This window comes from Saimiri boliviensis, chromosome 1 (genome assembly GCF_048565385.1).
Source record: "Saimiri boliviensis isolate mSaiBol1 chromosome 1, mSaiBol1.pri, whole genome shotgun sequence".
NCBI classification, from domain to species: Eukaryota; Metazoa; Chordata; class Mammalia; order Primates; family Cebidae; genus Saimiri; species Saimiri boliviensis.
In genome coordinates this window covers 71946359-71966560 of record NC_133449.1, presented here as the reverse complement: position 1 = coordinate 71966560, position 20202 = coordinate 71946359, and positions in this window count along the sequence as shown.

Here is a 20202-nt window from a genome sequence, read left to right as displayed (position 1 = left end):
TGGTGAGTGTTTCCAGGGGCTGGGGAGTGGCAAGGCAGTTTCAGTGAGCAGAGTGAGGGACTCCATGGTGCTTGCGAGGGAGGAGGCTTCAATGCCTGGCCTTGAGCCCCACTGGGCAGCAGGACGAATGAAATTGGGACGTGTGTGAGGCCCTTGTCTAGAAGAAATTCAGATCCAGCAGAAAGGGTGAATACTTGGCTGTCATGATAAGGGCAAGGATATATTTAGCAGAAGTGAACATGTATGCAAGCAAGGACTATCCAAAGGAGGGAATTTCAGGGTTTGGACTTTTTAGCTGGGGTAGTTTACATTATTGTGATTTCCCAGGTATTAAAGTAGAATGGGGATGAAATTTCTGGGGTTCACCAGTCTGGGAGGTTTTAAGACAGTACTGAAAGATCATCAATATGAATTTTTTTAACAAAATTATTTATTTCCACTCTGTCCCAAATAGTATGCAAAATGGGTAGTAATATACCAATTTACAAATGTGGAATGCATCCCTAAAAGTATTTAATAAACTTTCCTGGAATCATTCTTGTAGTATATGGTGACTCTACCATTTTTGAAGCCTCTTTTTTCTTGCCAAATTACATTTCTTCAATAAGATGATGAATTTTCCAAATTCCTAATTTTTTTTTACACTAGACCTGCTATAGAAGATAAGTAACTACTTTCCACAATGGATTTTAAGTTACAATGTTATCGCCATATACTCTAATTAACCTAGGATTAATGATCAATGTACTTTATTGATGGACATTTTCTTTTCTGAAAATAGAATTAAGATACTTAATATTTATAGTAAAGCATCCTGTCTGATAATAATCAATAGAGTCTGAACTCCTCAGAGTTGAATGCAAAGGCGGAAAAAGAAAGAAACTACTATTTACTGAGGGCCTACTATGTGCCAGGCAGTGTGCTATATTTTTTTATATCCACTCTAGCATTTAATCCTTAACAACATTCCTGTATTGGTAGGTAATTCTAAACCCACTTTACATATGAAGAAGCTGAAGTCTTGCAAAGTGGCCCAAGGTCTCCTAGGGATGACCTGCTGGAAGCAAGCTATGAATCTAAGTCTCACCCCAAAGCTGCCTGTGCTCTCTTGTGAAAAGAACCACAAGCCAGAAGTTGGTATGATCTTTTGGGTCTCCCAGGGGTCAATAGACAATGGTGAGCAGAATGGAGATAGTTTGCTTTAAATAGGGAGATAAAATATGTTGTTAGGTGGGTGCATTGGGAGAGAGATCCGAAAATGGAAACGTGGAATCGGAGGTATATTGACATCTCACACAAGGATATCCGGTGTGTGAAGACATGGGTTTTGAGGGGCTATCAGGGGAAATTAAGATCCAATTAAAGGGCAATAGACATATTGGAATGATTTAGGCTATTCTCAATAGGAGGTTTCAACTTCTTTATTGTCTTCCACCCAATACAAACATGCCACTTGTTTTCATCCTCTCCATTCTGCTCTCATGTTTGCCAGGATCAATACCCAAGGACAGACACCTCTCTAAGAGCTGTGACTGAGCTTGGTAAGTATTTCAGGAGCAATTCAAATAGATTCTTTCAAATCCTAAAATGTGAAGTGGAAGCTTTTGCTTCTCTCAATGGAGGGAATGAGTTTAGAGTTTTACAGAAAATTGACTGAACACTTCATTCTCCATTTCACATTGGCAGGCCAGGTACAAGGTAACTTTTTTTCTTTCTTTTTTTTTTTTCAACTCTTATTTTAGATTTAAGGGGTACATGTGCAGATTTGTTACCTTGGTAGATCATGTGATACTGAGATTTGGGATATGAATGATCCTTTCACCTAGGTACTGCCCACAGAACCCAACAGTTTGTTTTTCAACTCTTACCCCTCTTCCTCCCTCCCCCTTCTAGTAGTACCTAGTTTCTATTGCTGCCCTTGTTGACACAGATAACTGCCCTTTGTTATTATTATTACTATTTTGCATTTTAGATTTCCTAAGAACCACTTGCCCTCCAAGCTGGCCATTATTTATTTATGAACCCTTAGAGTGGTTGATGTGAAATTATGAAGACTTTCTGTTGGTCTTGACGCTATGAATGGGGTTATTTCCCAGGCATGAATAAGAAGTGGTGGACATCAGTGAGTAACTACCCAGGTCCTTGATATTATGTTTTCCAGTTCTGAAGGCTGTTTCTATGAGGCTGCTGACATCTATAGGGACCAGTTAAGACCAGCTTCAGTCAAACATTATGGACAAGGGTTTGGCTGTTATTCAAATTGCACTGTATCTATGTTAGACGATTTGTTCTTAGTGAATTTTTACTTATGCAACAAATGTATAAACAGTGGGTTCTACTTTAAAATAATTGTCTTCTTTCCTCCTAGGGAGAAATTCCTTCAATTTTTATAGTTGTTGAACTTAGAACTTCTGGACACATTAAAATCAATTTCACACAATAAAATGCATTTTAGGAGTTATTAAGTAGAATTTTTGATCATGTTTCTTTTTTACATGAAAATGTCCCAGATACATTAGAATTGAAGGGAAACATTATTTCTGGCTTTGAGTGGGTGTCCTACTTTTTTTCTGGTGGTTGGCTTGGAGATACGCCACCAAGAAGTGTTATCTTGTCCTCTCGGCTAGATGGTAAAGATCAGCTAGGTGTGGAAAGATTCATTCATCCATTCAGGAAACACCTACAGAGTGCTTACTACTTGCCAGGTGCATTCTGGGGCCCAGAATTACAGTAGGCCACAAGCCAGACAGAAGTCCTTGCCCATGAATTTCTGGTGGATGAGGCAGACAAAATAACCAACTAAGTATAAAAATTATTATAAAGTGTTGGGGAGTTGTAAGCAGTGTAAAGAAGAGCAGGTAAAGGCAATAGAGAGGGAGGGGAGCAGTAATTTTTCTCAGAGTGGTCAGGGAAGGCCTGTTAGTGGAGATGCCATTTGAACGGAGATCACAGTGGATAGAAGGTTGGAGAAATTTGGCATGGGATGCTTTGCATTTGCTTTTGACACACAGAGTGCTTTGTTGTGGCATTCACCCACAAACTCTGTGAAGGAGATATTGATGTCCCCATTTTCAGATGATGAAACTGGAATGGAGGCAGTTAAATGACTTGGAAGTGTGTGCAGGGCCGGATCTCTCGCTGGACTTAGTCCATGTGGAGTGTCTGGCTCCACATCTCTCATCTAACCTTCAAGTAAAGACACACCAGCGCATCCAAGACAGTCACCAGGATGGGTGTAAATTCACACAGCAGAGGAGCTCAGCGCCCAGGAGCAGGGTGGGAGCCAGAAAGAATGGGCCCTCAGAGGTTCCTGCCTTGGGGAAAAGTGAGTGCAGCTGGGCACTCATGGTCCCTTCTGGCCCAGCACAATCGGAAAATGAGCGGAGGCCTTTTACACTGACCTCGAGGTGTCCCAAATAACCTTATTTGAAGGCATTTTTAAAAAATCTGAAAACTTCCTTTAAAATGATACTCACCAATCCCTCCCTGCCAAGTCACACCTCAGGTGTTTAAGAAATGCTGTGAAGTAACTGACAATAAGCAAAATGCACAACGTGCCTTTTTGTTCTTTCTTTTCCATTTTGGTTAGAGAATTCAGGCTTTCTGTAGCTCCCTCTGGTAACAAAACATCTAAACATGTTCAAAACAGTGTTGTTATCTTTCACTTTACCCTTGAGCAATGCAAAGAAAACACTGTGAACTGGCAGACATCATTTTGCTAACACTCTCGCGTACATCCTAGCTGTGCTTCTCCTAGGAAACCTCCTCCCCTTCTGTCTCTGGAAAAATATTTTCTGCTTCATATTTTGGAGTCTATTTCCAGGAAGCATGTGGCTGGACTTCCTCTTTTAATTTCATCCCAGCCCTATTCATTGCATCTTTAAATAAGCATTGTTTAACAAATCCAGAAACAGAACTTGTTTCTGGCTTCCTGGAAGGGATTTTACTTCGAATGTAAAGAGGTTGGAGAGCTGGGCTTTTGTTTCTGGCTTTGCAGAGGGCCTAGGGTGCAGAGGCAGGTATACCACAGGCACACATACCATCACTGTGTATTCCCAGATCCATGGCAGACATCAATAATCACTCCTAGCATTTTCTCTTGTCACGTTTGGACATGGTCCCCAGAATTCTTCACAATCCATGGCAGCCCCTGCTGACTGCCAGAGCTGACTTATTGATATAACTTTCTTGTCATCTTTAACTTATCAGAACAGCTTCTTGGTGACAGCTGCCTTTACTGTATTCACTATAAACTTATAAATAATTTTAAATGCTCTTATTTTACTCTTAGTATTCACGGGACAAATATAACAGAAACGTAATAGAATATCTATGGTTTCTGTCATGAAAAGAGGATTTATTGAAATCTTTGAGGGGGCATGTTTAGGGAGTCAGTCTAGACATGCACATTTTAAATAAGTTTCTTAGGTTTTGCTAATATTTCCACCTCTGGGTTGAGAAACATTACAGCACACATTTCTAGTTTTTGGCACAGGGTTTTAGCTGCCTTCATAATAGAGCAGGCACCCCTGGGCGAGCCTTGGGAAGGGAAGTCTGGAAAGCACCTTTAGTTGTGCAGAGCTCTGAGGGCTGACCTGACTTTGCGGCAAAATCACGTCTTCATCCCAGGGAACCATAACGGTGGCCGAGTTTCTTGAGAATAGTGAGGCAAGTCTCTCTTTCACCAAAGTGTTGCCTGCCGGCTTTGCCCTTGGAGAAATAACTTCAGGCCTGTAAAGAAGATGGTCTCCCTGGTAGGAAGGAGCCAGCTTCTCCCTTGCCCCCTGCCCCCCGAGTGGCCAGTGTTTCTGTCAGCACGAAGCTGGACTGGCCCCTCTGGTCAGGGCAGGAGGCAGCTTTTCTTACAAAGACTCCATTTGTAGTTTCTAAGAAGGAACTTCTTAGCATGTTCAAAATCAAGTTGTGAAAATATTTTTTCGGAGGCACCTCATTAGTTTTAACAATAAATGCTCATAACTGGAAGTAATGATTTGGCAATTATAAGTCAAACTTCAAGTAGGAGTAGAAGACCTATTTCTAGAGAAACAAATAGGGCTGCCTCCCATTGAGCTAAATTGTGCTTTGAACTTTCCTAGAGTTTATTTTCCCCCAGGACCTTTAAGAACTGAGCAAATTGCAGTTCATCAGTAAAAGCTGTGCTTGTAGATGGTTTACGCTGAAGTATTTTAGACTCCGTGTCTGTGTTTGAATGTGGGAACTGAGCCAGAGAGACTTGCCCAGATAATCTCTGTCTAACTCTCTGAGTGGTACACAGGGTGGGTGCTATGGGACAGGGCTGGGTAGACAGCATTGTGACTACTGGTCCCCACAGGTGAGCTAATGGTCTAGGAGCCTGCCTGATATGTATTATTATAGCATGTATATCAGTCTCCTGTTCCGTGGTATAATTCATGAACTTACTTATTCATTGAATTATTCAACTAATGCTAATAATTGTCCATGATATCCCAAGCCCTAGGCTTTGTGCTTGGAAATTAAGATAAGTAAAAGCATGTCCTGCCCTCATATAACTCTAAGTCTAGTGAGGAAAACAGATCCATGCATAGATATTTTGAAGCAATACAGCAGGCTGTGATAGAGAAATGCCCTGAGCTTTCTGATGTGTAAGGCAAGTTCTGTAATCCTGATGGGGGGTTAAAAAAGGGTGTGAGTGGGAAGCTTCCTTGTGAAGGTGACAACCTGAATTTTCATGGAAACAGAATGGGATGGAGTTTTCTGTTGTTCATTTTTCTTCTCCCTAGGTGGGGCCTGACATGTTCCAAAGTCAGACAAACAGAAGGAGATTTCGGTGGGGAAATGTAAGGCAGAAGAGGGATTCCTTGGGCACAGAAATGTACAGGAGGTGTGCTGAGAGGGGGTCATTAGTGGCTTCATGAAGAGCTCAATTGGCTTATTACTCAAGTCAGTGGCTCCACTCTCAGATTGGAACAGGGTCTGACTGTTTCTCACTTTCTTTCTCTACCCAATAATTGCAGTTCCTCTGAAAGCTCTATGTCGAATCTTTCATTCTGTGAGCAGCATTTCCTAACCTTTCAGCTCTCCATCCTCATCTAGACCTCTCATTTATTTGTTCCTACCACTTTTTCATTCCACCCACTCCCTTTATCCTAATTTTTTTCCATTTTTTGATTCCAAGATTCAACATGAAAAGCACTCCCTTGTAAAAACCTTGACCTCTTGCTCTCTCTCTTACTCTGTAACACTCATCTGGCAAAAACCCCAACCATGTTTAACACTATCTATCTGTCTGCTCAATACTTGCACCCAAGCAACTGAGCAAGTGAGAAAACAACACACAGCCATGCCTTAGATGCACAAGGACATGCCTTGAATGGGTACTCGACACCGCCCTGCAAGCTGCCATACTCCCCTACTCGTATATATGGGCTCATACTCGCCAGCCAGTTATTTCACACATTCATTCATGATCCATCTGGTGGGCATTTCCTTTATGTCTGGCACAGTGACAAGCCCTGGGGATAGAGTGGGAAACATGACACACAAGCACCATCAAAGGGCTTACTAAGAGCTATGCAGGGAATTTTGGATGAATTGACAGACGGCCTGGCTGACTGCTTTACACAGATTGCTTTGGGAAAACCTCACTGAGGAGACATTTATGCAAATATCTAAATCCCAGGAAGGAGCCAACCCATGAAGATCAGAGGAAGGAGCATTCCAAGCATTTGGAATAACTAGAGGAAAGCCCCTGAGATGGGTTTGTCTTGTTCAAGGAACAGGGAGGCCAGTGTGGCTAGGCCATAGTGGTCAAAGAAGAGAGTAGGATGGAATTAAGAATAGATACACAAAATTGCAGGATTGCAGGTGTAGGGAGGTTGGAGACTCAGAAGGTTGTACTTCATGGCTCTGGTTTCCATCCTGAAGGAGGAACCCATCTCACTTAGAACTCAAGGTGTGTGGTAAGTGTTGTGTGGGTGGCTCAGAAGGGTGGGGGACTTTGTCACAGTCACTGTGGTAAATGGGACAGGACTGGAGAAAGAATTGGAGGTTGGAGATATGGCATCTCTTAACTGGGATCAGAGTTTATAGTGAGTGGCTGTGATCATCCTGGATGTTCAGGGGAGGTAGATTCTTGCATTGATCTGGGGATGGTGTTTTTCAGAATGGATTTGGAAAAAAGGATAAGATCTTAAGGAGATAAGACTGCAGTTGGTCAATAGGTTGAATATCAAGTACAGAGTTCAAGCTGTTAAGGGAAAGAGAGGCCAAGAGAGCTGTTAGAGCCCCAGACTAAACCGAGATCAAGAATCTTTTATGAGATTAAAAAGCAGTTGTAGAATTAGTTTTAAATAGTGTTTAATTATTTATTTATTTTTCAGCCCAGCAATAGCAGCCTGAGTTCTAGTGTAGAGCCTGCTTTTGATAGCAGATTGAGATATCAACTTGGCACCTGGCAGGCCAGGAGATATTAAGAAGATATTAAGGTATTTGCGAGGAGGGCCAGAAGCAAGGATCTTGGAGAAAAGAGAGAAGCAAGAAAAGGAGTGAGGGAAAATGGGCCAGAAGAAAGCAGGCTTTCACAAAGGAAAGTTGCTGATTCTGTGTGTGATCAATCACGCCAACAAAGAGCCAGTGACACAGGCTTGTCCTCCCAGAACGTTGCCATTCTACCAACGGAAGCCCCTTTGGGAGACACCAGTGGTGATTTACAGGAAGGTTTCCGGCATGCTGTGGCAGCTTACTCAACTATGCATGGGTTTCTTTGCTGGTAGAACACTTACTTTTAAAACTTCCTTTTGTGGGCAGGCAAGTCTCCATCTTAACACAAGCAACCTTTGGAAGATAAATGCTTTTAAGTCTTATATTTAAACATAAAAAATTTCCCAAACCTATCAAACCTAGCCTGGCCTGAGGACTGATAGGCATAAAAACATTCCCCAGCAAGTGTCATTTTACCAATTCTGAATTCTCAAGGCAATCTTTTGTCTTTCCTTGGAATCTTTCTAGACTCTCTTGAAATAAAGTTTGCATTGACTTTATTATTTTTAATTGTACTTTGTTGGATGAAGAACACTGCTAATATAATATGTCTTCTATTCATTTGCGGTCTTATTTCTAATTAGGCATTTGGTGAGGCCTTGCTGATTGATGAGTTGCCTGGCCTTTTACTTTTCTGCCCAGGGGCAACTAAGGCAGTGGTCTTTAAGGCTAGTACCACAGGATGTTAATTAGCAAAAAGCCAAAAACAAAACAAAACAAAAAATTCAGTAGTCAAAAAGGTTAGAGATATTCTGGATAAAGAAATGTGAAACACATTTGTTTTTAAACTGCTGACTTTCTGGGAGGTTTTAATATGCTAAGGAACATTGAGAGTTTCCAAGAGGGGGATAAAGTATGCGATATGTATCCTTTCGAGCATAGGGTGTTCTTTGTTGGAGTAGTTTATGGGACTGATATTCTACAGAACACCCTTTGAAACCTATAGCATTAAGATTTCCAACAGAGGATACTTGGGGAGAAAAGGAATGAAACTTAGAATAATACTCTTTACATATGAGAAATCAAATGCCATATTTTCCTTTAGGTTTACTTTGTTAATTGTATAATTCATTTATATATTCCATCTACATGCTATCTCTCTCTCTCTCTTTCTCCTTCTTCTTACAGTGTGACCAGTATATGGCCAACCTAGAAGGGCTTGTAACTGTTCCAACTAAGATTGTGATGAAAGTGATATGTGTGACTTCCAGACTTCCAATGTTAGGTCACAAAAAAGTTATAGCTTCTCTCTCTTGCCTCCACCTCCTCTTGATAGATAGATAGATAGATAGATATAGATATAGATATATGGATGGCCCTATGTCTTTCAATGCTTTCCCTTGGAACTCAGCCACCATACTATAAAGAAGTCTGAGCTAGCCCTTTTGGAGAGACCCTTGTGGAGACCTACTGAGACCCCCAGCCAACAATGAGAATCAGCCTGAAGACTATCAGTGACTGGAACTTCAGATAATTCCAGATCTCAGCTTTCAAACTTCAAGGTCAGCCCCAGACACTGTGGAGCACAAACAAGCTGTCCCTGCTGTGTTCTGTCTGAATTCCTACCTACAGAAACCATGAGCACTATAAATGGTTGCCTTATGGTAATAAATTTTGGAGTAATTTGTAACACAGACATCATCATTTGAAAAAAAGGGTAAAGCTCCAGATGATTAACCTGACGTTAATGGCCTCTCTCCACTGTGATCCCAAATTATTCTTCCAACTCTTCTTCTCCAATTAGTCCTTTATGAACTCACAGCTGAAAATCCAGCTGCTTTTTGTGCCCACAACAAAAATCACACTTTCCTTACTGCACATCTTTGCTTATTAGATTATAAGTTCCTTGAATAGTTCTTTCAAAAATATTTTCTCAGGACTTAACAAAGGGCTTAGAATGTTATTGATTCTAAATTATTGATAGATATTTGAATACAAATCAGTGAATAAACAAAGGGGGTCATTCTCCTAGATAGACATGTTTTCTACACTTTTCCATGTTTAAGTCTTATTCGTCCTAAAATATCAAGTTCAAATATCATTGCTTGTTGAAGTGTGCTCTAGTTATCCCCAAATTAAGCAACTTTCCTACCTTGAGTGCCATTATAATGCATTGCTTGTATTAATTATATAGCCCTTGATATTTACAACCATAATGCTTTGCGTCTTTCCATAAGCTTATATATAATTTCTCTAACTAGTTTTTATGGTATTTGGGGACAATACTATATCTTATTATTCTTTTGCTTCTTCCTCCTTCTTCTCCTTAAGACCTAAACAGTGTGTGTTTGGTATATGGTGTGTGTTCAAAATCTATTTGTTGATTATTATGAGTCAAAAATAAAATGATAGCGTTCAAAACAAAAAAAATGCAAAATCGAATTCAGTCTTAGGCAGTATGACATCTATAGCGTGTTCAGATCCAAGGTGACTCTCTGCGCTGTTTATGTTGTGAGCATTGTGCACCATTCCAGGAGGATGATATATTTGATGAGGAAATTAATATTCTAGAGCAACATAAGTTTGGGGGAAGTGCCTCTAGGACTCCTACAATAGTGAAGAGAGGGCTGGTCAGGGAGAGGATAGAGCCCAGATTCCCACCCCAACTCTTCAAGAACAGTTCTACCATATCAGAAGGCTGCTGTATACAATTTCATTTGGATAAAGTTCTTTAAGACAAAATTAAAAGGAACATGGACAAGGAAATGAGGAATTCAGAAATTATAACAAGCTTTTCAGAGGCACCGGGAATATCTGAGAAGACACCATGCCCATCTTCAGTTAACTGAAGTCAGGTATACACAGAATTCATGCTAAATAGCACTCAATAATTGACCTAAAGGGAATTGATGGGTAGATTTTGGGTTATTCTCAGAAAGACTTTAATAGTAGAGATTACCATCAGTGTGCTGGGCTTTCCTGTTAAGTAGCATGCTCTATTATCACTGGAGTTTTACAAAGGGAGTCAAACAGGTAGACTTCTGTTACAAATGACTTAATAAAAAGAGGTTGAATTTAGTAAATTTGTTCCAATGCTTAACTTCTGAGCTGCTTTGTCTAAGTTTAGTCAGAGAGAAGGAAAGCATTCTAGATATTCAAATATAAGGAATTAAATGCAGGAAATTGGTTGTAAATTTGTAGGAAGGGCTGGAAGAGCAAAAGGGAGGTAGAGGGAGCCTGAAAGAAGTGAAAGGAAGAAGGAGTAAAACTGAGCTAGAAGAAGCTGCCAATTTCCTGGGGTAAAGCCCATAAAGCTGCCTCTTTTGCTCTTTGTTGGAGACACTTTGCAGTTTTATCTGGATGCATCAAGGAAGAGCTGCATGAACCAGGCCTACAACTGTGCAGGCTGCTGCAGTTCAGAATCATCCCATCCTGCTGCCACAATAGCAACCACCTGGGATGGATGGCAATTGTCACTGTCAGAGCCAGAAGCAGGAATATTTTCTAAGTGTCTCCTATTGGCAGAACCCAACAGGAAACTAGTAGACGAGTACAAGGGAACCTGGGAAATGTAGTTCACAGACTCACAGTCCAGTAGAAATAGAGCACAGTATACAAAGGCTGGTGGGTTGCTGACAGACAAGAAGTCAATCATTGGCATCTGGACTCATAGGCCCACACTGGTGCAAACATTCATCTCTCACAGGAACAACTGCAGTAGCTCCAATTAGTTTCCTTAAATTCCCTTGGCCTTTCTTCTATCGGCTCTTTATGATAAAGCTGGGGGAGTCTCTTTAAAACAAACATCGTGTCTCTTCTTTGCTTAAAAGCTCCCAATAGTTTCCCATTACCGTTAAGGCAAGGCTCTACTCTTTTGCATACATGTGTAGAAGGCCTTGTGTAGGCTGTTCTTTGTTCATCTTTATACCTTTCTCTGACATTAGGTTTCTTCTTGATCTTTGCAATGCGGTTATAATAATTTTCTTCAGTTTCTTAAATGTGCGATTCTCCTTTTCTGCCATATGTCCTTTGTACATGCTTCTCCCTCTCTATAGGATTTGGTTTGGATTTCTGTCCCCACCCAAATCTCATGTTCAGTGGTAATCCCCAGTGTTGGAGGTGGGGCCTACTGGGAGGTGATAGGCTCATAGTAGTAGATCCTTCATGAATGGTTTAGCACCATCCCTTTGGTGTTGTTCTCATGATAGAATTCTCATGAGATCTGCTTATTTAAATGTGTGTGGCACCTCTCAGCCTCGCTTTCTTGCTGCTCCAGCCATGAGATGTGCCGGCTCCCCCTTTGCCTTCTGCCATGATTATAAATTTCTTGAGGTCAAACAGATGCCAGAATCATGCTTCCTGTATAGCCTGCAGAACCAGGAGCCAATTAAACCACTTTTAAAAAAATAAATTACCAAGCTTCAGGTATGTCTTCATAGCATCGTAAGAACAGATTAATACAATATGGTCTCTTGACCTCGTGATCCACCCGCCTCAGCCTCCCAAAGTGCTGGGATTGCAGGCTTGAGCCACCGAGCCCGGCAAGAGATCGAGACCATCCTGGTCAACATGGTGAAACCCCGTCTCTACTAAAAATACAAAAAACTAGCTGGGCATGGTGGCGCGTGCCTGTAATCCCAGCTACTCAGGAGGCTGAGGCAGGAGAATTGCCTGAACCCAGTAGGCGGAGGTTGCAGTGAGATCGTGCCATTGCACTCCAGCCTGTGTAACAAGAGCGAAACTCCGTCTCAAAAAAAAAAAAATTACAATATGGTATGTTCTCCCTCCACATAACCCACACATTCATTCATTCTTCAGAATTCAATTCAATCAGCCCTTTTTCATAGACAGTTTCCTTTATCTTTCTGATTGGGTCAATTGTATCATTTTAATATAAATGTTTCCATCTATTAGTTACTTACTTCTATGTCTCTCTCTCCTCCCCTGGCACACACACATTTAATTTCTTTTCTTTTTCTTTCTTTCTTTTTTTTTTTTTTTTTTGAGACAGTGTCTTGCTCTGTTGCCCAGGCTGGAATGCAGTGGCATGATCTTGGCTCACTGCAACCTCTGCCTCCTGGGTTCAAGAGATTCTAATTCCTCAGCCTCCCAAGTAGCTGGGATTACAGGTGCCTGCCACTGTGCCCAGCTACTTTTTGTAGTTTTAGTAGAGACAGGATTGCACCATGTTAGCCAGTCTGGTCTCTAACCTCAGGTGTCACCTGCCTCGGCCTCCCAAAGTGCTGGGATTACAGGTGTGAGCACTCAGCCCACACATCTATCTCCCACTCTCAACTATAAACTTTTGTGAATTCAGGAATTAAGTCTTTTTCTTTGCTCAACAATGCTCACTTAACACCTAGCACAGTGCCTTACATGTAAAAGATGCTTAAATAGTGAATAAGTACAAAGACATGGGTATATGATTTGATGATTCATTTTTGCTGAGTTAAACTGAGTAAATATCCTGGGAACCAGTGTCAGTTGTCTACTTCTTATTGTATTCTTGAAATGCTGGATTCACTGCTGGGCTTATCATAGGCATCATGTAAATATTAGAAAAATAACAATTAGTTTTTCTCTGACTCTTTTGTTTGAGAGGTAAGTATCTCTATAAAAATATGCCATGCTTTTGGAGATATTTTGCCTTTTCTCTGCACTCCTGAGATCCCCTGCTCTCCCTAATGGCTCCAATCTTTATCAAGATCTCTCCCATGGGAGCAACCCTCTAAGAATGTTGCCTTTGTTTACTGGGTGATTTTGAAGCCTAGTCTATTCTGGCAACAAAAATCCAAACTGAAATGGTTTGCATTTGACATTGGGAATTTAAACCACTTGTATCTAGGGTTATAGTGACAGGAACACAGGGATAAATAGATGAGTATCGGAGTTGCAAAAATTCCCCAGGACTCACTGGAAAACTACCTAAGGAAGAAGTGGGGGGTGGGGGGTGGGGAAGCACCAAACAATCTCTAAAAAGGGCCATATTGGGGTCAGCATCCAGCTTGTTTATTTATTCCTTTGGCTCTTGTTTTTACCTTTACTATCTGTCCCTTAACCTGGCAAATAATTGTAGCAGTTAGTCCCCAAGTCAGTTTGTGAGGAGACCATGTTTAGTAGTGCGGGTGCTATCTGGATCTTGAATTTGCTATGAGGACACCCTTTCCTAGGCTTGAGGTGTTTGGAGGATGGTGAGACAGGCAGTAAGCAAGAATTATGACATTGCTCATAAGTGCTTATTCTTGTTGTTATTTATTCCCTATTCCTTAAACTGTAGGTAAAGTGTCCTAGTCAAGGACTTTAGCTGACAGGGCACTCCCAGTCTCTTCCAGATGGAGAAAATATGAACCTGAGGGGATATATTTTTGCAGTGTTTACAGTGCACAGAGGTTTCCTTAAATATATAATCAGAGGTAATTAGACTGTGGTGTAAGAAAGGGTATAAACACTATTGACATGCTAGTCTCAAAATAGATACCATCTGAGTTGATTTGCCTTTGACAGTTTCGGATTTTCAATATTTTTGATATTTTGGGAAGCAGATGTGATGAGGGTGAAGCAGTTTAAGCTCAAGAATAACATCTCTTGGTTCCAAAATAATATTGCTTGTTTGCATCTTCTTCTTAATCTATGGAGAGGCACCGCACATGGAGGGATATTGTCAATCTAGGACAGGCGTCCCCAAACTTTTTACACAGGGGACCAGTTCACTGTCCCTCAGACCATTGGCGGGCCGCCACATACTGTGCTCCTCTCACTGACCACCAATGAAAGAGGTGCCCCTTCCTGAAGTGTGGCGGGGGGCCAGATAAATGGCCTCAGGGGGCCACATGCGGCCCGCGGGCCGTAGTTTGGGGACGCCTGATCTAGGACTTAGTAAATTGGATGGTTCAAGACGGCAAGGTTCTACCTGCTGCCAGACGAATAAGCTTCAGTGATATCTATAGAAATTCTGTGCCACAGGGGTTGACATCTTTTACTCTGGGTCGAATTTCTTAAAGTTACCCTTTCCAGTCTTGAAGCAGACTTAATATCAGTATTTTGTTGTGCCTGTCAGAAGTCTGTTAAGTCATTAGTATTGTGAGAAAATATAAAACACCACAACAATGTAAGAACAGTATGATTATTAACAATTCCACTTAGGAACAACTGGTGTTTCATCGGTTTACGACGCATTTGATAATGTCAAATGTGTTTCCCCTTGCTTTCATAGGTAATAGATGTGTCCCAGGGCCATGGCAGCCTAGAATTAAAGTCTGGGTACTAAAAACTGCATTGCATTTATTCCAAGGCTTAGCGTCTTCCTATAGAGCCCCATGTAAATGCTTCCACATTTCACTGCTTATGTTGCTGAATAGTATATTACCTAAAAATGTAGTGGTTAGACAACTTTTAGTATCTCAGAAAATGCAGTTTTTGTGGGTTAGGAATTTGGAAGTGGCTTAGCTGGCTGACTCTGGGTGTCTCCTGAGATTATGATCAACATGTAAGTTGTGGTGTAGTCATCTGAGAGTTTGGGGCTAGAGAATTAGCTTTTACAATGGCTCACTCACATGGCAGTTGGCAAGAGGTCTCAGTTGCTTGTCACATTGGGTCCCATCACATGGCTGCTTGAGTATCCTTATAACATGGCAGTTGGATTTTTCCATAGCAAGTGATCCTAGAGAGAGCAAGGAGGAGTCCTTATGCCTTCATCCTGAGGGTCACACTACTTTACTTCTACCATGTTGTACTCATCAGGTCATCAAGCAAAACTTACACTCAAGTGGACAGGAATTAGGCTCAATGCTTTGAAGCTAAGAGTATCAAAAAACTTGTGGACTTATTTCAAAACCACCTTATTGCTGATTGATTGTGACCTGCTCTACTTTGAAATGCTTATTTCTTCTTTGTGCTCAAAGATCCTGTCATGTCAGGTGGACCTGTCCAGGAGCTGCTGCTAATTTTATATGTTTCTCCCTTCCCCTCCTGAGCAGAACACCACCAGGCACAATTCTCAGAGAACCTGCCTTAGCTAAACCTAAACCTCAGTTCTTCATTTCAGGATTTTAGGCAAGATAGCTGTTTGAAGCTTTGTGAGCAATGTAGTTGCTAGTAATGGAGGGTGCCAATTAGCTTTGGGCACAACTATCTTTTTTTTTTTTTTTTTTTTTTTTTAAAAAAAAAGACTTCAGAACAAAATTAGTTACCTAAAAGTCAAATTTCCCCCATGCTATGGAATTGGGAGAGAGTGGGATGCTTCCTTTTCAAGGATCCTATTATCTTTTTTGTCCCAAGTGGCCTCTGTCAGGGCTGTGTGAATCAATTGAAATTTGTGTTCTAATGGGAATAGGTCGGAGACTTTTTTGGGTGCATGAGGTGTCTGTAGGAATCTGGAGCCCTGATACAGAATTACCACACTAGGGATATCCTTAGGAAGGGCTGGCTCTATCGCTTCTCGGCCTTTTGGCTAAGATCAAGTGTAGGAAGGGCTAGCTCTAGACACAACCTGTGAGCAAAGTTTGAGCCCTTCCTGATCCTGACACCCTTGCAAGATCAACCAAGCTCATTCCCTCTCAGGGACTTTGTACTTGCTCTTCCAGGCATAAGCCTCAAATGTTCACACCCACATTGTTGCATGTCTGATTCCTTTTTGTTATCTCTGCCCAAATACCACCTTCTCAGAGAGCTTTATAAGACTACTCAATCTAATCTCTTTCCCACTGTTAGGCCATCTTTAGGATTCCATTGACTTTACTTCTTCAAGGCTGCATTACTCTGTGAACTTATTTTGTTCATTTGTTTTGTTTATTTGACTGCCTCATTCCATTAGAACATAAGGACCATGATAGTAAGGGACCTTGCTTTCCTTCTCTCTGCTGTATTCTCAGCATTTACAGCAGAACCTGATGCACAGCAGGTGCTCAATAAATGTTCTCTGGATGAATGTATGAATGAGTGAGTGATGAATACAGATTCTGTTGTGAAAAAAAAAAAATCTCCAAAGGCCAACATTACAGACTGAGCAGGCTGTGTGTTCTTGGGCATATCTGGGAAGGAGAAGCAGAGCTAAGCTGGGCAGGTAGAGCCTCAGAGTTGTTACAACTCAAATATCAAAGCAACGTGACTTTCTTGGTGTCTTAGTTTATTGAAGTAGGTCATACCTGCTTTGCACAGGTTTTCTGCATGTAAATTAGGAACCTCAGCCCTATCAGTTGCCCAGTTTATTGGGCAAACATCTGCCCCTGATGGTCAGACTTTGTTAACTCGTATCCAACAGGAGCTGCACCTCTCTCTCTCTTCTCTCCTTTCATCCCACCCATTTTTTCTCCCTTGAACGTCTTCCCCTTAGCTCAAATTCAGCTCATGAGCCCCTCTGCCCCAATCCTCTCCCTTCTAACTTCCTTACGCATTTTTCCATTTTTGGAGTTTTTGTTACACATAACTAAAAATCCAAAGGTGATGAAAAATGACAAATGATTCAAACCAAGGTAAATCTGTCTGTGTCAGAAGCCTGTAGTTACTGGTATTTATTTCTTTTGTGTTCCAATGGTGGTTTCATTGTTCCTCTCCCCATCGCTCCTCTTTGTCTCTGAGGAGAAATCTTGGCTACTGCCTTCTTTAAAGGATTTCACAGATGAAGGAAATAGCAAGGACAGACTTAAAAGAGGGAAGAAGACTATTATTTGAAGCCAGGTGAGGCCACTTAGGAAACGTGCGCACAGTCGTTTCCAAGACCATCTGTGTTGAAAGCATGCTCTGTACTTTGCTAGCCTGAGCTGTTTGGCAAATGATGTCCTTTTTATTTACTCTCTGCCCCTTTCTTCAACCTGTTCTGAGCTTTCAGAAGGCCTCTCTGTGTGGGCTGGTAGAAGCAGGGATCCTATGTGCTGTGTTGCTAGTTGGATGTGAGCAGTGGGAGATATCAGCAGTGAATCAGAGGATGGGAGAAGAGTGAGGTCAGAGTATTTACTCCTGTGCCCTGGCTTGCATCCAGTGGATGCTATACAGGCAGTTCCCTAGATGTAGCCAACTCTCCAGTTTTCAGTAACTTCTCCCTCCCTCTGTCCCTTAATTATAGGGGTAGTAACAGCTCTTCACAACTGACGGCCCTGAGGTGCTGCACTGCTTCTTTCTGGTGTCTGTAAATCTTACTCATCTCTTGGAAAGCAGCCCCTTTATAAAATTCTCCTCCAGTAGCAGAGATGCTGCACACATATCCCCTTTTCTCCCAGGGCCTGAGGACCAGCTTGCTCAGCATCCCTGTCCTTAGCAAATCTTTGTCACAGCCTCCACAAATGACTATAGCCTAGGCCACTGAGGCATTTGCAGACACTGCTGGCACTGTTTACTTCGAAATAAATCACATGGAGACTACATTACTGTGCCCACCAAGAACTGAACCACTCCACCCAACTGACACTACAGGATGCATCTACAGGAAAAAATGTTGTTCCCTAGAAAAGCTACTCCAGTAGCGGCAGCTCTGGGTCTCGTTTCCACTGCTCTGTGTCCTGTTCGCCTAGACACCTGGCTTGTGTGGCCCTGTGACCTGCAGGTATTGGAGATCTACAGCTACGATGCCGGGACCCCCTAGAAGCCTAGAAATGGAACCATTGACATTTAGGGATATGGCCATAGAATTCTCTCTGGAGGAGTGGCAATGCCTGGACCCTGCACAGCGGAATTTATATAGGAATGTGATGTTAGAGAACTACAGAAACCTGGCCTTCCTGGGCAGACAAGCAACCTCATCAAGCAGCTCCCTGACACCACAGCCAGGTAAATCCACAAAGATGGGAAAAAACCAGCACAAAAAAGATGAAACCATCATCAAAGACCAGAACACCTCTTCTCCTTCAAGGCATCACAACTCCTCAACACCACAGAATCACAACTTGACCGAGGAGTGCGACGAATTGACAGAAAAAGACTTCAGAAGGTGGCTAGTGAGAAACATTTCTGAGCTAAAGGAACATGTTCTAACTCAAAGGAAAGCAAACAAAAACCTTGAAAAAAAGTTAGACAAAATGCTAATTAGAATGACCAGCATACAGAAGAACTTAGACGACTTGATGGAGTGGAAAAACACAGCACAAGAACTATGTGAAGTAAAGACAAGTTCTAATAGCCAGATCGATCAAGGAGAAGAAAGGATATCAGAGATTGAAGATCAACTCAATGAAATAAAAAGAGAAGGCAAGACAAGAGAAAAAAGAGTGAAAAGAAATGAACAAAGCCTCCGAGTAATATGGGATTATGTGAAAAGACCTAATCTACGCTTGATCGGTATACCTGAATATGACGGCGAGAATGAATCCAAGCTGGAAAACATGTTCCAGGATATTATCCAGGAGAACTTCCCAAGTCTAGCAAGGCAGTCCAAATTTCAAATTCAAGAAATACAGAGAACTCCCCAAAGATATTCCTCAAGAAGAGCAACCCTAAGGCACATAATCGTCAGATTCACCAGGGTTGAAATGAAGGAAAAAATACTAAGGGCAGCCAGAGAGAAAGGCCAGGTCACCCACAGAGGGAAGCCATCAGATACACAGCAGATCTCTCTGCAGAAACCCTACAAGCCAGAAGAGAGTGGAGGCCAATATTCAACATCCTTAAAGAAAAGAACTTTCAACCCAGAATCTCATATCCAGCCAAACTAAGCTTTGTAAGTGAAGGAGAAATAAAATCCTTTACGGACAAGGAATTATTGAGAGATTTTGTCACCACCAAACCTGCCCTACAAGAGCTCCTGAGAGAAACACTAAGCATGGAAAGGAACAAGTACCAGTCACTGCAAAAGCAAACCAGTTGGCAAAGACCAAAAATGCAATGAAGAAAATGAGGCAACTAATGGGAAAGAAAACCAGTCAGTAACAAAATGGCAGCATCAAATCACATATAGCAATATTAACATTGAAAGTAAATGGCCTAAATGCTCCAATCAAGAGACACAGACTGGCAAACTGGGTAAAAAGTCAGAACCCATCGGTGTGCTGTATTCTGGAAACCCATCTCACATACAAAGACACACATAGACTCACAATAAAGGGATAGAAGAAGATTTACGAAGCAAATGGAGAACAAAAAAAAGCAGGGGTTGTAATCCCAGTCTCTGATAAAATGGACTTCAACAAAGATCAAAAGAGACAAAGAAGGACACTACATTATGGTCAAAGAATCAATCCAACAGGAAGAGTTAAGTACCCTAAATACATACGTCCCCAACACAGGAGCACCCAGATACATGAAGCAAGTTCTTAATGACCTAAAACACGATTTAGACTCCCACACAATAATAGTGGGAGACTTCAACACTCCACTGTCAATATTAGATAAATCAGCAGAAAATTAACAAGTATATCCAGGACTTGAATGTAGAGCTGGACCAAGTGGACCTAATACACATATATAGAACACTCCACCCCAAATCCACAGAATATACATTTTTCTCAGCACCAAATTGCACATACTTGAAAATTGACCATATCATTGGAAGCAAATCACCCCTCAGCAAACACAAAAGAACAGAAATCATAACAAACAGTCTATCAGACCACAGCGCAGTCAGAATAGGACTCAGGATCAAGAAACACACACAAACCCGCATAACTACTTGGAAACTGAATAACCTGTTTCTGAGTGTCAACTGGAAACTGTCTCTAAAAAAAAAGAAATACTAGACTTCCATAGAATCAACCCAAACGCCCATAAATGATAGATTGGACAAAGAAAATGTGGTACATGTACACCATGGAATAC